This window comes from Lissotriton vulgaris, chromosome 3_1 (genome assembly GCF_964263255.1).
Source record: "Lissotriton vulgaris chromosome 3_1, aLisVul1.2, whole genome shotgun sequence".
Lineage (NCBI taxonomy): Eukaryota > Metazoa > Chordata > Amphibia > Caudata > Salamandridae > Lissotriton > Lissotriton vulgaris.
Window position 1 is genome coordinate 248,452,828 of NC_141689.1, and position 11,950 is coordinate 248,464,777.

Here is an 11,950-nt window from a genome sequence, read left to right on the forward strand (position 1 = left end):
TCACCCCAAAAGGGGTCAGCATATAAGCATATAGGAAGTGGCGATATACCAACCCTCGCTACCATCTAACGCATTAGACCAGACACACCAGACTACATTACCACACAACGAGACAAACCAGTAGTGGACATGTGGATGATGATACAATGATATATTTTGTGGACTAGAAAATAAATGACATTGCTATCTGTAACTGTCACGGATGCTCACAATATACATAAATGATTGTTAAACTGTGATATGTCTGCTGTCTAAAATGGCACACTGTAATGCAAAACCCCAATAAAAACTTTTAAACGAAAAAAAAATGAACTTCCTGAAAGAGGGAATAAAGAAAAATTGAGCTGGAAGACAATTTTTCAAAATGCTAACTATAAAGTTCCAGAAAATTGCCACAAATATGTTTTACATTTGGTAAAATCTCTCCCACAGTTATAAAAAAAATGCATGGTTGTTTAATGAATCACACCGTGTATCTAACATTGAATATTAAATACTGACCCGACTTTCCAATTGTGTAAAATGAGTCTTTTACCCACCATCAATTTCCTTGCGATCCATATTTTCTTGACTGGCTGTACACCATTAACCGATTACAGAAATTCATGCATAAATTATTCTGAAATCTACAGTTCCAAACCAGTTTAATTTTGACAATAATGCCATCCTATCAAGATTGACCTACTCTTCTTGTCCGATGTTGGGTAACTTTGAAAAAACACATAGCATTACCCTGAGGCTTCATGGCTCTAGGGAGAAAATACTTCCCTTCCCTATCATAAATGACTACAGATACTTCTAAAACAGAAGATGAAAAATAGAATGTGAAAGTAGCCCCTTAAGCTCAAGAGAAAGAGAGTTTTAAGAGGCAGTAACAGAGTGGGGATGTGTGTACTTACAATGAGGGTCTTATATCAGAGCATTTCCTATGGGACGCGCTAAATCTTTCTTTCTGGATCTTAAAGACCTGCATAGGATGTACTGTTTAGTTCCAGTGTCAATACACATGAGAATCTTGCCACAGATATCTCTATGGGTGATGGACAGTTTCTTAAGTTCAACTCAGGCTTGAATTGGTAGCCAGTGTAAAGTCTTAAGAAGAGGCTTTACATGAGCAAATCCAGTAGCATGCAAAATCCTGCAGGCAGCAAGGTCCAGCATCACTTGGAGCTTGTGAGTAAAATACAGTGGTAAGCCTAGATAGTATGAATAGCCATATTTAGGCATAAGCGTAACAAAGCAGGGTCTACATTTAATTTGTGATCCAGAGTCAAGAATGGAAGAAACCTTCTTAACTTTCAAAGTTGAAAGATGCAGGTGAAAACAAGAGATGGCATTTGAACATCAAGACCTAAATTAGCATTAGGATGCCGGCCCCTGTTTTTCAATTTTGGACAGAAGTGAATGAAGAACATGTTTTGGATTTCAGCCAAGTTTCAGATTTCAGCAAAAACATTCATTGCCCAATTCAGAAAGGTAAAGTTAGACCAAAGAGTCTAACTTTAGACCAAAGGTCTAACTTTACGAATTTCCGGTATTCAGAAAGGGACTTACGAGTAGTATCTTTATGACAGTGGAGTTTCCGCACTTGGGTGGACTTTCTGCACTCGGGGCAGAATCTCCACACTCAGGAGGAAGCTCCAATCTCTGGGCAGAAACTCCAGACTCGGGCGGAGTTACTGTAATTTCATACAGATACAGACAATTAACAACACCTGCAACCCCTGCACTACAAACTACAAGAAAGCTGGCGGGAGCAAGATGGCGTCTGGCTAGCAGCGATCGAGAACGCTCCCGATGCCGGCGGCATCTAAATGGAATAAATGATGTATTAAAACCACGTACCATCGATGGAAACAGTCTGTAGAGGTGGTGACTTCTTGTGGGCAGCAGAGAGGCTGATTATCGAGCTCCTCTCATTAGCGGCGGCCGTGGTAGCGGAGCTACGGGCACGGCAATCAGAAAGGACTACAGGCGAAGCCAGCAAAGTCAGGGGACCTAGCGGAGCGGCGAAAAGTGAATGCAGAGGCAGAGGCAGCATGGCTAGCGGAGCACCGATCGCCGAAATCAGAGCATTCTCAGCGACTTCTCCCAGCGTGAGCGAGAGCGATTTGCTGGCATTAAGGATGGCCCCGAAGACTACGAGGGGTGAAAAAGGAAAAGCCCCAGAGATAGAACAACAAGCGGTAGCGCCCTCAAAACCCCCAGCACAACCAAAGGACCTGGGGAAATGCGTCATGAAAGATACCAGGAAGGACGCAGATAATACCCCAGGTGAGAATGGCGGAATGCAAAAAAAAACCGATGCAGGTACTTGGAGCAATACTAGGGGTAAAAAAATAGGGGCTACGAATATTGGGGGCCATAAAAGTATTACAGGCTTTTTTTCCCCTGCTAGTCAGGCAGATCCTGCAAAGAAGAGTGCACTAACCCCTGACAAAGCCGCGGGTACTCCCAAAGGGAAGAAAACTTTGCAGCAAGTGCCACGAGAAGCTCCAGCGTCTCTGATAGCTCCAATTGCCCCCGTATCACAATGAGGGGAAATAATGGAAGCTGGGGAGGCCAGGGAAGATCTAGACCTAGCGAATGGCGCAAGCCATAGAGCACCGGATCCAGTATCTGTACCCCACGAATAGCCAGAAGATCTCTCAGATCAGCGGGAGATGGCACAGGGGGAAACTGCAGCAATAAGCTCGGCGAACGCCGCAGGCACAGAGTCACTAACAACTGATATGTTAGTCCAAGAGATCACAGCAAGCAGTGGCCCTAGTGGCCCCGAGGATACCCAGGATCTAGCTGATAATTTTTTCTCGGTCATGGATGGGTCAGAAGGAACTCCCTCTGATATTGAAGAGAGTGAAAGAGAAAACGTCTCAGACCTCAGCCTGATCTCCAGCTATGAGGGGGGATAATAGAGCGTCATCAAAGGAGAAAGAAACAGTCATAAGGAGAAAGAAGCTGTCACAGAGACAAAGAGACTCACACTCTCAGGAAAAAGCTAGTAGCGGACAGAGGCGGGCAAGTGGGATCAACTCAGAAACCGCTTTGAAATGGGATTATTCTGCTACCCGCAACACCTATCCAGAGCAAATCTCACAGGGGGGGGCTGATGCTGAAGCCCCCTCGTTACAGCTGATACTAGACTCAATAAAATAAGTACAAGATGAGATAAAGATTGAGGGGAAACAAAATAGATTGGTAACTAAGAACCTGCAAGGCGCAATTAGAAAGGTGGCAAAAATATGCACGGACACAAACACGAGGGTGACTCAACTGCAGGATCGTACAAGCCTCCTTGAAGACTGCCAAGCTAAAGACTCAGTAAAGATAAACAGCTATGAGAAACAACTTACGGATGTCCAGTGGAAGCTGGAAGACCTAGAAAAACGCCAGCGGCGAAATAATCTCAGGGTCCTGGGCATCGAGGAAGGAGTTGAAGGCGATGATATAAAGGCCTATGTCCTAAAACTGATGAAAGGAGCGTTCCCAGAGTTAAGCCATTGGGAGTGGGAAAGGGAAATTCAAAGGGCACACCACTTCCCAATGGCGATGAAGAAGAACCAGCCTGGAGCTCAGGGAGGAACCCCGAGGCCGAGAGTAATATTGATATATTTTGGTAATTTTTTGCAAAGGCAGGAGGTATACTCTAAAGCCCGGCCCAACTCCAAATGCTCATTTGAGTCTCAAACCTTTTTCACTACCCCAGACTATTGCCATACAACAGTTGAAAGGCGGTGGAGACTGAGGGAACTGGTGTACCTGTGTCATCAGATGGGTTTACAGGCTTTTCTAATGAACCCAGCAAGGCTGAAGATTATACATAAAAACAGCACCAGAGTCTTTACCTCTGAAATACAAGCAAAAGCATATATGGACTCGTTAAAATCAGGAAAGGCGTATATTGCCGCCTTGTGACTTTTTTAACAGTAGAATTATTTTGGTGTATTTAAACATTAGGATCGGGGTCACGGGAGCGGGCTGGGATAAGGGTGTCAGAGCAAAAAGGAGCAAACAAGGGGTAGAGGGAACTGGAATATTTTATTGTTCATTCAACCGGCAGACCTGGGCGCACGGGTTAACATTGAGGGTAGTATTATTCAATGCACACTAGTGGGTAAAATGCACAAGTTAAATGAAGAACGGCAGAGGGAGGCTGACGGCCAGACTCCATCACATAGACCTTAAGTCTGCTTGCTTCATTAGGAGGGGGGGAGGGGGCAAGGAATGGGAGGCCTTGCAGAGGGGGGGAGGGGCAGGGGGGGAAACAAGAGTAAAAATGGGGTTAAAAAATCATCATCAGGGAGTAGAGCAACTCAGAGCTGTGTACACAGGAGAAAGAATCGGGAAATTAAAGAAAATTCATGAGGATAGTCACAATTAATATTTGCGGGTTAAATGATGCAAAGAAACGCAGGGACCTGAAAGAATATTTAAAGTCAGTGCACGCAGACATTATGTGTTTGCAGGAAACGCATGTAGAGATCTCTCGGAAATTTTTACTGGAACAATTGGGATACCAGCTTCTAACATGCACGACACAGAGGACCAGAACACGGGGGTGGTGATATTGGCACGGGCAAAGACGGTTGCACTAAAAAAACAGATGGCAGATATGTATGGTCGATGGGTCTTGGCTGAATGCCAAATGCAGGGATTTTAATTTACACTATGCTCCGTATATGCTCCAACAGTGGATGACCCGGAGATCTTAACTCATATTAACACACAATTGACCAACTGGCCTTTGCCTATAATAATGTGCGGAGACTTGAATTTAAACGGCCTAAATGGCCTATGGAAAAATGACCCCGCCAGGTTCATTGGTAGGAAAAAGAAAAGACACAGAGCTCTGATACAATTAATGCAGGATAATGGATTGATTGACATATGGGAGCAGGAAAACGCAGGCGGGGAGGTAGCACATACTACTCTGCACCTCATAAGATCGTAGCACGTCTAGATTACTGCCTGATATCACCTTCGCTAATATCTATGGCCAAGATTAAAAGGTTACCGAGGGTGATGTCAGACCATAACCCTTTGATTCTTGAAATTCTAATTCCAACTTCACAAAAAGAAACAAGTAGTTGGACATTTGAGAGAGCTTTATTACAAGATGTTAAGTGTTTCGCTCATATGGAAGGTTGGCTCAAGGAATTTCTTGAGATTAACAGGGGGTCTGCTTCACCAGCTGTAGTATGGGATGCCCTGAAGGCTGGTATCAGGGGGAAACCACCAGCTTCTCTATCAAGCGGAATAAGTTGGAGAAGGAGGCTATAGAGGAGAAGATAAGATCGGTCGATATATTAGAAGAGGAGTTGGTCAAAGCAATAAGCGCAAAAGATGATCTGACAAGGGTTGTACAGAACCTGGCTGTAGCTAAGGCAGCAGTCGGGGAATTATTTGCTTCGAGGGCAGCTGGAAAATACTTAGCTTTGAAGCAAGACCAATATGAGTATAGCGAACAAATTGGGCGTATCCTAGCTATTAGAACTCGGCAGGCTGCAACTAAGGGAGGAATATCAGAGCTTATATCAGAGGCAGGCATTACAGCTACCACAACAAAGGAGATCTTCTTGATATTTCAGGACTTCTATCAAAAACTATATAACCAGGATAAGGGGGCATTAGGGGAAGATGTCTATATCGTCAAAGATGTCAAAAAGAAGTGGCAGGATGAGAAGAGGGGGGTGAAGGAGAAGTTCACCAGGACAGAGGTGGCCAGAGGTCTCCCTGGTAGACAAACAGGACCTTATACGTGTCAGTCCACTTGAGAAGGACGTCTTCTTCACCATGCACACCCACCTGCTGCATGGGCTGCCAGTGAATGATGACTTTAATGTGGTGCTAGGTAATATGTGATGATTTAAGTAATGACTTACAATAATGCATGTGTACAATACATCGTAATTGTGACCATGGAAGCTACTTCAGTTTTGTGCTAATATTCATGGTTAGAGTTAGACTTTCATGTGTCTCCTTTTGTCTATTGCACTACAAGTCCTAGAATCCTTTGTGATGGAAATGATAACTTCCAATTTCTCATTCACAAACAGTGGCCCATCACTGCTAGTCATTTTATTTTACACTGGTATATGGCACTAGAAAATGGGGCCTGATTTAGTAACCATCACCGTCTTGTAAATGCAATTGAGTAAATATGTGAAAAGTTGTACATAATCATCATTTGTTAGTATTGTCTGTTGACTTCTTCTTTTTATTGCCACATACAGCCAGAGTAGATTCATCCACGGGAGCTGAGGTTCCTGCACTTGCAGCGAGGCAACCTCATGGAGCACATCAACCCACAGCAACAGGACAAACTAGAGTGTAAATATACCCAAAAGAAAGTCCTATTTACTACATTGTAATCAGACAACCGATAGATAATTTACATAGAATGTATCAATAGTCTCAAAAATGTGAACTGTACTAGTATATGTTGTTCATTACATGTGTCAACTACAATGTAAACTAAATACACTCATATCATTTTAGGCCCTGTGACGCTGGCCAGAAAAACACAGTCTACAGCGATCTATGCTCCACATACAGGTATGACATACGTTCAGGCACAACATGCTGGGCAGATGGCATACCCTGGTAAGTACACTTATTATTTACTTAATAAAAGGCTTATAGTCTTCTATATTGGATGATATGTCAGTAGTGAGTGGTGTGTGTCTATTATCCCTGTTGTCACTTATCTTCATATGCTCAGATATGGCTCATAAGAGTATACTACTTCATTTGCCTAATATGGGAACGAAAGGGAGAACTGCTATTTTAAAACCTGGGGCCTTATTTATGAAGGACTTGCGCCGCCGGTGCGTCACTTTTTCCCATGTTAAAAGTGACGCACCGGCGGCGCAAGGCCTTCATAAATAAGGCCCCTGTTATTTAAATGCATTTGGCACATGTTTTTAGTTATTCATTTTTAACAGTTTTGCCCTCGCACTTGGAAACACTTGGAGACGCAATTTAGGTCAGCTCTTCAGTGTCTTGGGCTATTACTATAAAGGAGACCCGCTGTGCGGATGCACGGTTAGCGTTGCACAGTAGTATTGTGACTGTGCTTCTACGTTTTGCCTAATACGGGAACGAAAGGGGGAACTGCTATTTTAAAACCTGTGATTTAAATTGAATTTGCACATGTTTTTAGTTATTAATTTTTAACAATTTTCCCCTCACACTTTGAGACACCGAGAGACGCCATTTTGGTCAGCACTCTAGTGTCTCAGGCTATTACTATAAATGTGACCCGCTGTGCAGACGAACATGCAAAAGGTGTGCCTTAAGCAAGTACGTCTGCACCTGCCAATGTCCAGCCAGGGCCAGGGACTCTGGCTCTCACCAGCAGACTGGACTACGGAAAACCACTCAATGCCAGCATCACATATCAACTCTTACCAAGACTCCAAACCACCCAGAATGCCACAACGTACACATTTCACCTCACCTCAGAGAGCTACATTGGCTACCAATCCAGAAGCGATGCCAATTAAACTGCTCAAACTGAAAAGTTATTGGTTTTTGTCTATTTAATTTTATTAATACAGCCCATTTATATCAGATCTCATCTTGTTGAATGTGTGGCGTTCACTGCCTGTGATCTATAAAATGTGCCCTTTTAGGGATACGTGCCAGACGTTTCCTGCCTTTCAAATTGAGCAGCCTTCAGCCATTCTGCTTGCTGATATATAGGTAGATTTTTTGCTTACTTCTATGAAGGCAGACTCAACGTCAATCTGTTTATACTTACACTTTTCTTGCTTTCTAAAATGTGCAGACTCTGTGCTAGTATGTCTATTGACTTAATATTTAACCTAATTGAGCAGAATCTCTGTTAGTCTTCTTGCTGAATTATACATTGGTTCTGGTTATTTTCTTGCTTTGAAGGTTGACCTTATATTGATTTTCTTGTATTTGTATTATTTGGTATATTATTAGAGCTAATTTCAGTTTAACTACCTAACTACTTTTTGCCTTCTGTAATGATTCCTAAAGTTGAATAAACCTTCATGGTTTGACTTTGAATGTTGTCCTGGGAAGGTTTCTTTTATTTGCAGAAAGGCCATCGTCTTATAAGACTCACATTGTCCTCGTCCTGCATCTCAACAACTTTTGATTTATTAATTAAAAGCGCTTACAGAATTCTGGTGGAGTAACATGGGTAATTTTACCAATTAATTATAATTATTCGAATAATTAATTAACTTACGTAATTATTGAAAAAATGTTAGAAGTTGGAGAATACTGGAATTGTTTGAATTAATGTCGCACTACCTATTGGTGTTGTAGGGAGTTTAATTACATGAGATTTAATTGGGCCTTGTTTACTGACTTGTCTTGCTTGGAGCATGTTGTCTTGAGACAGGTGATTTGGAAGGACATCATGGGGCATATTACCAAGCAATAGCGATAATTATCGCTATTACTTGGTTAGAGACAAAAATTTACCGCTGAGCTGCGGCGATTTTTACCGCAAATAAACCTTGGTATTACCAAGGTTTAACGCAAATGCGATAAAAATCGCCGCAAAGCATGAATATCGCTGAAAAGTCAGCGATATTCATGCATTACCGAGCTAATGCTCTTAGCCATGTTATCCACCTCCCATTGGATAACATGGCTAAGAACTGCTCAGGGCAGGTGTTAGCTTTTGGAGATATTTGCGCTTAGCGCGAATATCTCCAAAAGTTGGTAATAGGAGATAGCGATGTTAGCGACTGTTTTCAGTCGCTAACATCTTGGCACGCCCACTTTGCATGTCATTAGTGATAAATATCACTGACATGCAAAGTGGGGCCCAAGATGGTCGCTATCTCCTACTAGCTGTCGCTAACTGGTGTTAGCGACAGCTAGGTAATAGGGAGATAATTTTATCTCCGCTTTCTTGGCTTTTAAAGCCAAAAAAGCGGAGATAAACCCCCTTGATAATATGCCCCCATGTGTTTTAGTTGTGCTACAAAGAGTGTTATGTCAATGGTTTTTGGTTTGCACACTGCATTGAATTGTAATGTGTTGTGCAAATTCTTGAAGCTTTGCAAACTTTTCTTTTGATAGAGAGATATTGTAAATTTATGAAATTTAGGTGCAAAGGTTTTTAAATTCATGTATAGGGTTACAGATTAAAGGAAATCTAAGATACTGAGACAATATTTAGTTGCCGGATGAGAAAGGCGGGTGGCGCCACACCGGGTTATAGGTTAACGTTTTATGGAAATCTTTTATAGTTCAGTTGCCCAAGAGAATTAATCCTTAATACTGGTGTTTATTTTGTGCACCAGGGTAGACACCCAGGCTCTAAGGATAGGTTGGCACTGGTTGAGAGCTTACCTTGTTATGATTGAAAGCGCTCAAAGTGCTATCTCCTTTTCCGAGGTGAGTTTCATTTTCCGTCCTGTATCCTGGTAGGGAGACAAAGGTTTTTATTTGTTTTAGCTATTACCATTACGTATTACGTTTCAGGTATTGTTTTGAAATCATTTTGTGATTGGCGACACTAGCATTATGTGTATTGTGAAGCTAGCTTCAGAGTACAATGGGTGCATTTCAGAATTAGTTTGAGATTGTTAGCCAAGGGGGGGAGACTTTTCACCTGGGTTGGTACCCCAGCCCATGAGATGCTCCTTAACTCAGATATGAGCATGTGCCTGTGGTTTAAAGGATGAGAAAGAATTACAGCTAACAATTACATATTACAATTTCCTCTGAATGGTACATTTGAAGTGAAAAAGGTTGAGAATATGAGGCATGTAATATTTGAGAAGAAGCTGCAGCCCAGACCTGCATGGTTTAAAAACTTGAATAAGTGGGACTACATAGCGAATGAGAAAGCACATGTGAAAATGCTTAAGGGACAAACTAGTAAAGCTGTTAACAATTGGCTGGACGTAAAATTGTATTTATGGAAGAAGGCATGGCGTCTGGAAGTGCTAGAGACGATGGGTACTTAAACTGCAGTAACAGACGAATCAGCCAAAAATAAACCAAAGGTTGACAACAATAAAAACAATGACGAGGAAAAGAAAGAATTGGAAAAGAATGAGAGTGACTCTAAAGGAAAGGACGAGTTTATGGACAGATTGTTTACTGAAGTGAGACTAACTCCATATAAAGAGGCTTATGTGCAAGTGTAGGTGGAATGGATTGAAGGAGAGCTGAGCCTGAGGAAAGATAAGGTGGAGGCAGGTTTATTTTCACAAAGTTAGACGAAAGTGATGGAGATTAGTAGTTTCAAACGTGATGGGGATCTGGAAATGATGGTAGAAACTGAAACTTATAGTGACACATGTTTGACATAATAAATATTAATTGCCACATTTATGTGCATAAGTAGGAAAGTGTGCACAGAATGCATTTCAGAAATGTGAGCAGTTGGCTAAAGAATTAGGTAATTAAATATGGATATGAACAAAAAGAAAATTTGTGAAACACTTAGAATGAAATCATAAAACAGTAAATTACAGAAACAAGATCTTAAAAACTTGGGAGAAAAATGTAGAGTGCTACTCGACAAGATCAAAGAATGGGAAGATATGACACATGGTACGAAAAGTAATTTAATAGGCTCCTGATAGGTCTGGAACATCAAAAAGAGTAAGGCGAAGGAGTAGGAGTGATTCTGAATGTGAAGTGGTTGTTGAAAAGGAATTTCCATCAACAGAACTGCATGCAGGAGCATTTATGCATGTACCTTAGTCAAGGAGAGATGTTTTCCTATTACAAAGAATTTGCCAAAGCTCAGAGAGGAGGCTGAAAATGGTAGAAAGAAAGCTTCTTTGGGCAGATTTGGATGCTTTATTTTCTCTTGTCATGCATCAATATTTGTGTGCTGACTGTAAGGCTATAATACAGTGGTCAGAACAAGAGCCACACAAGGAAGGTCTTCATAATAATCCCTCCCCAATTGTTATAAATAAATATAATTGAGTTACAGAGCATTTCAAAATAAAGGTTCTAAGAAACAAGTCAACTGGTCAAAGATCATGAGAGCGACGGAAAATCCAAACGAGTCAGTGCATGCATCTTATGAGAAATGCATGCATATTTACAGACAGTAAAGTGGAGTTGATGACCCTGCAAAAGAGCGTAGTTCTGGATTTGTTTCGGCATTTGTGTTGGGATTGTGTCCTGAGATTAGTGCTCATATTCAGCTAAGTATGGTGTGTATGCAAGAAAAATCGTTAGATGAAACCACTGCCTACACAAAGTATTGTAGTGACTGTTGCCATTCTAAAAACAAAACAATGAAGGAGAAGTGCTTGGTGGCTCAAACAAAACTTTTGCTGAAAGGTGGTCAAGCCGCCTTCTTCTGCCACCTTTGACACGTTCCACACTCCATCCTCTTGCACCAATTGTTTGCCTTAGGTGTGAGGAGCATTGTGTGAGACTAGTGTAAGTCCTTTTTCGACTGCAGGGATTGCAGGTGGTGTTAATTGTCTGCAGGTGTTCTGTCAATTTGGCTTGCTCCGTCTTCTTCTGAAGTTAAGGCAGTCAAGCAAGGGGTGCCTCATGGCTTTTTGCTCAGCCCCACCCTTTTTATTATATTTATGTCCCTGTTGGCCTCTGTGGTGGAGCCGTTTGGATGTCAAATCTTTCATATGCTGATGATACCCAGTTGCTTTTTGTGTTTGATGTTTCCGACACATCTATTGCAACCTCCTTCATTGATTGCATGCACGCCGTCTTTGACTGAATGCATGGTAGCCAACTTAAATGTAATTCAGACAAAACGGAAATTATCCCATTTGGATCTCATCTGTCTAACTGGTGGGAAGATCTTTGGCTCCCCCACACTACCAGTTCCGCCCCCTCCAGCTGCTGTGGTTAAAAACCTAAGGGGTGAATTTGGATTGTGCTCTTTCTATGCTGCCCCAGATCTCGGCAGCGGTGAACAAATGCTTCGCCATGCTCCGCACTCTGAAAAATTCCCTCTTCTCCGCCC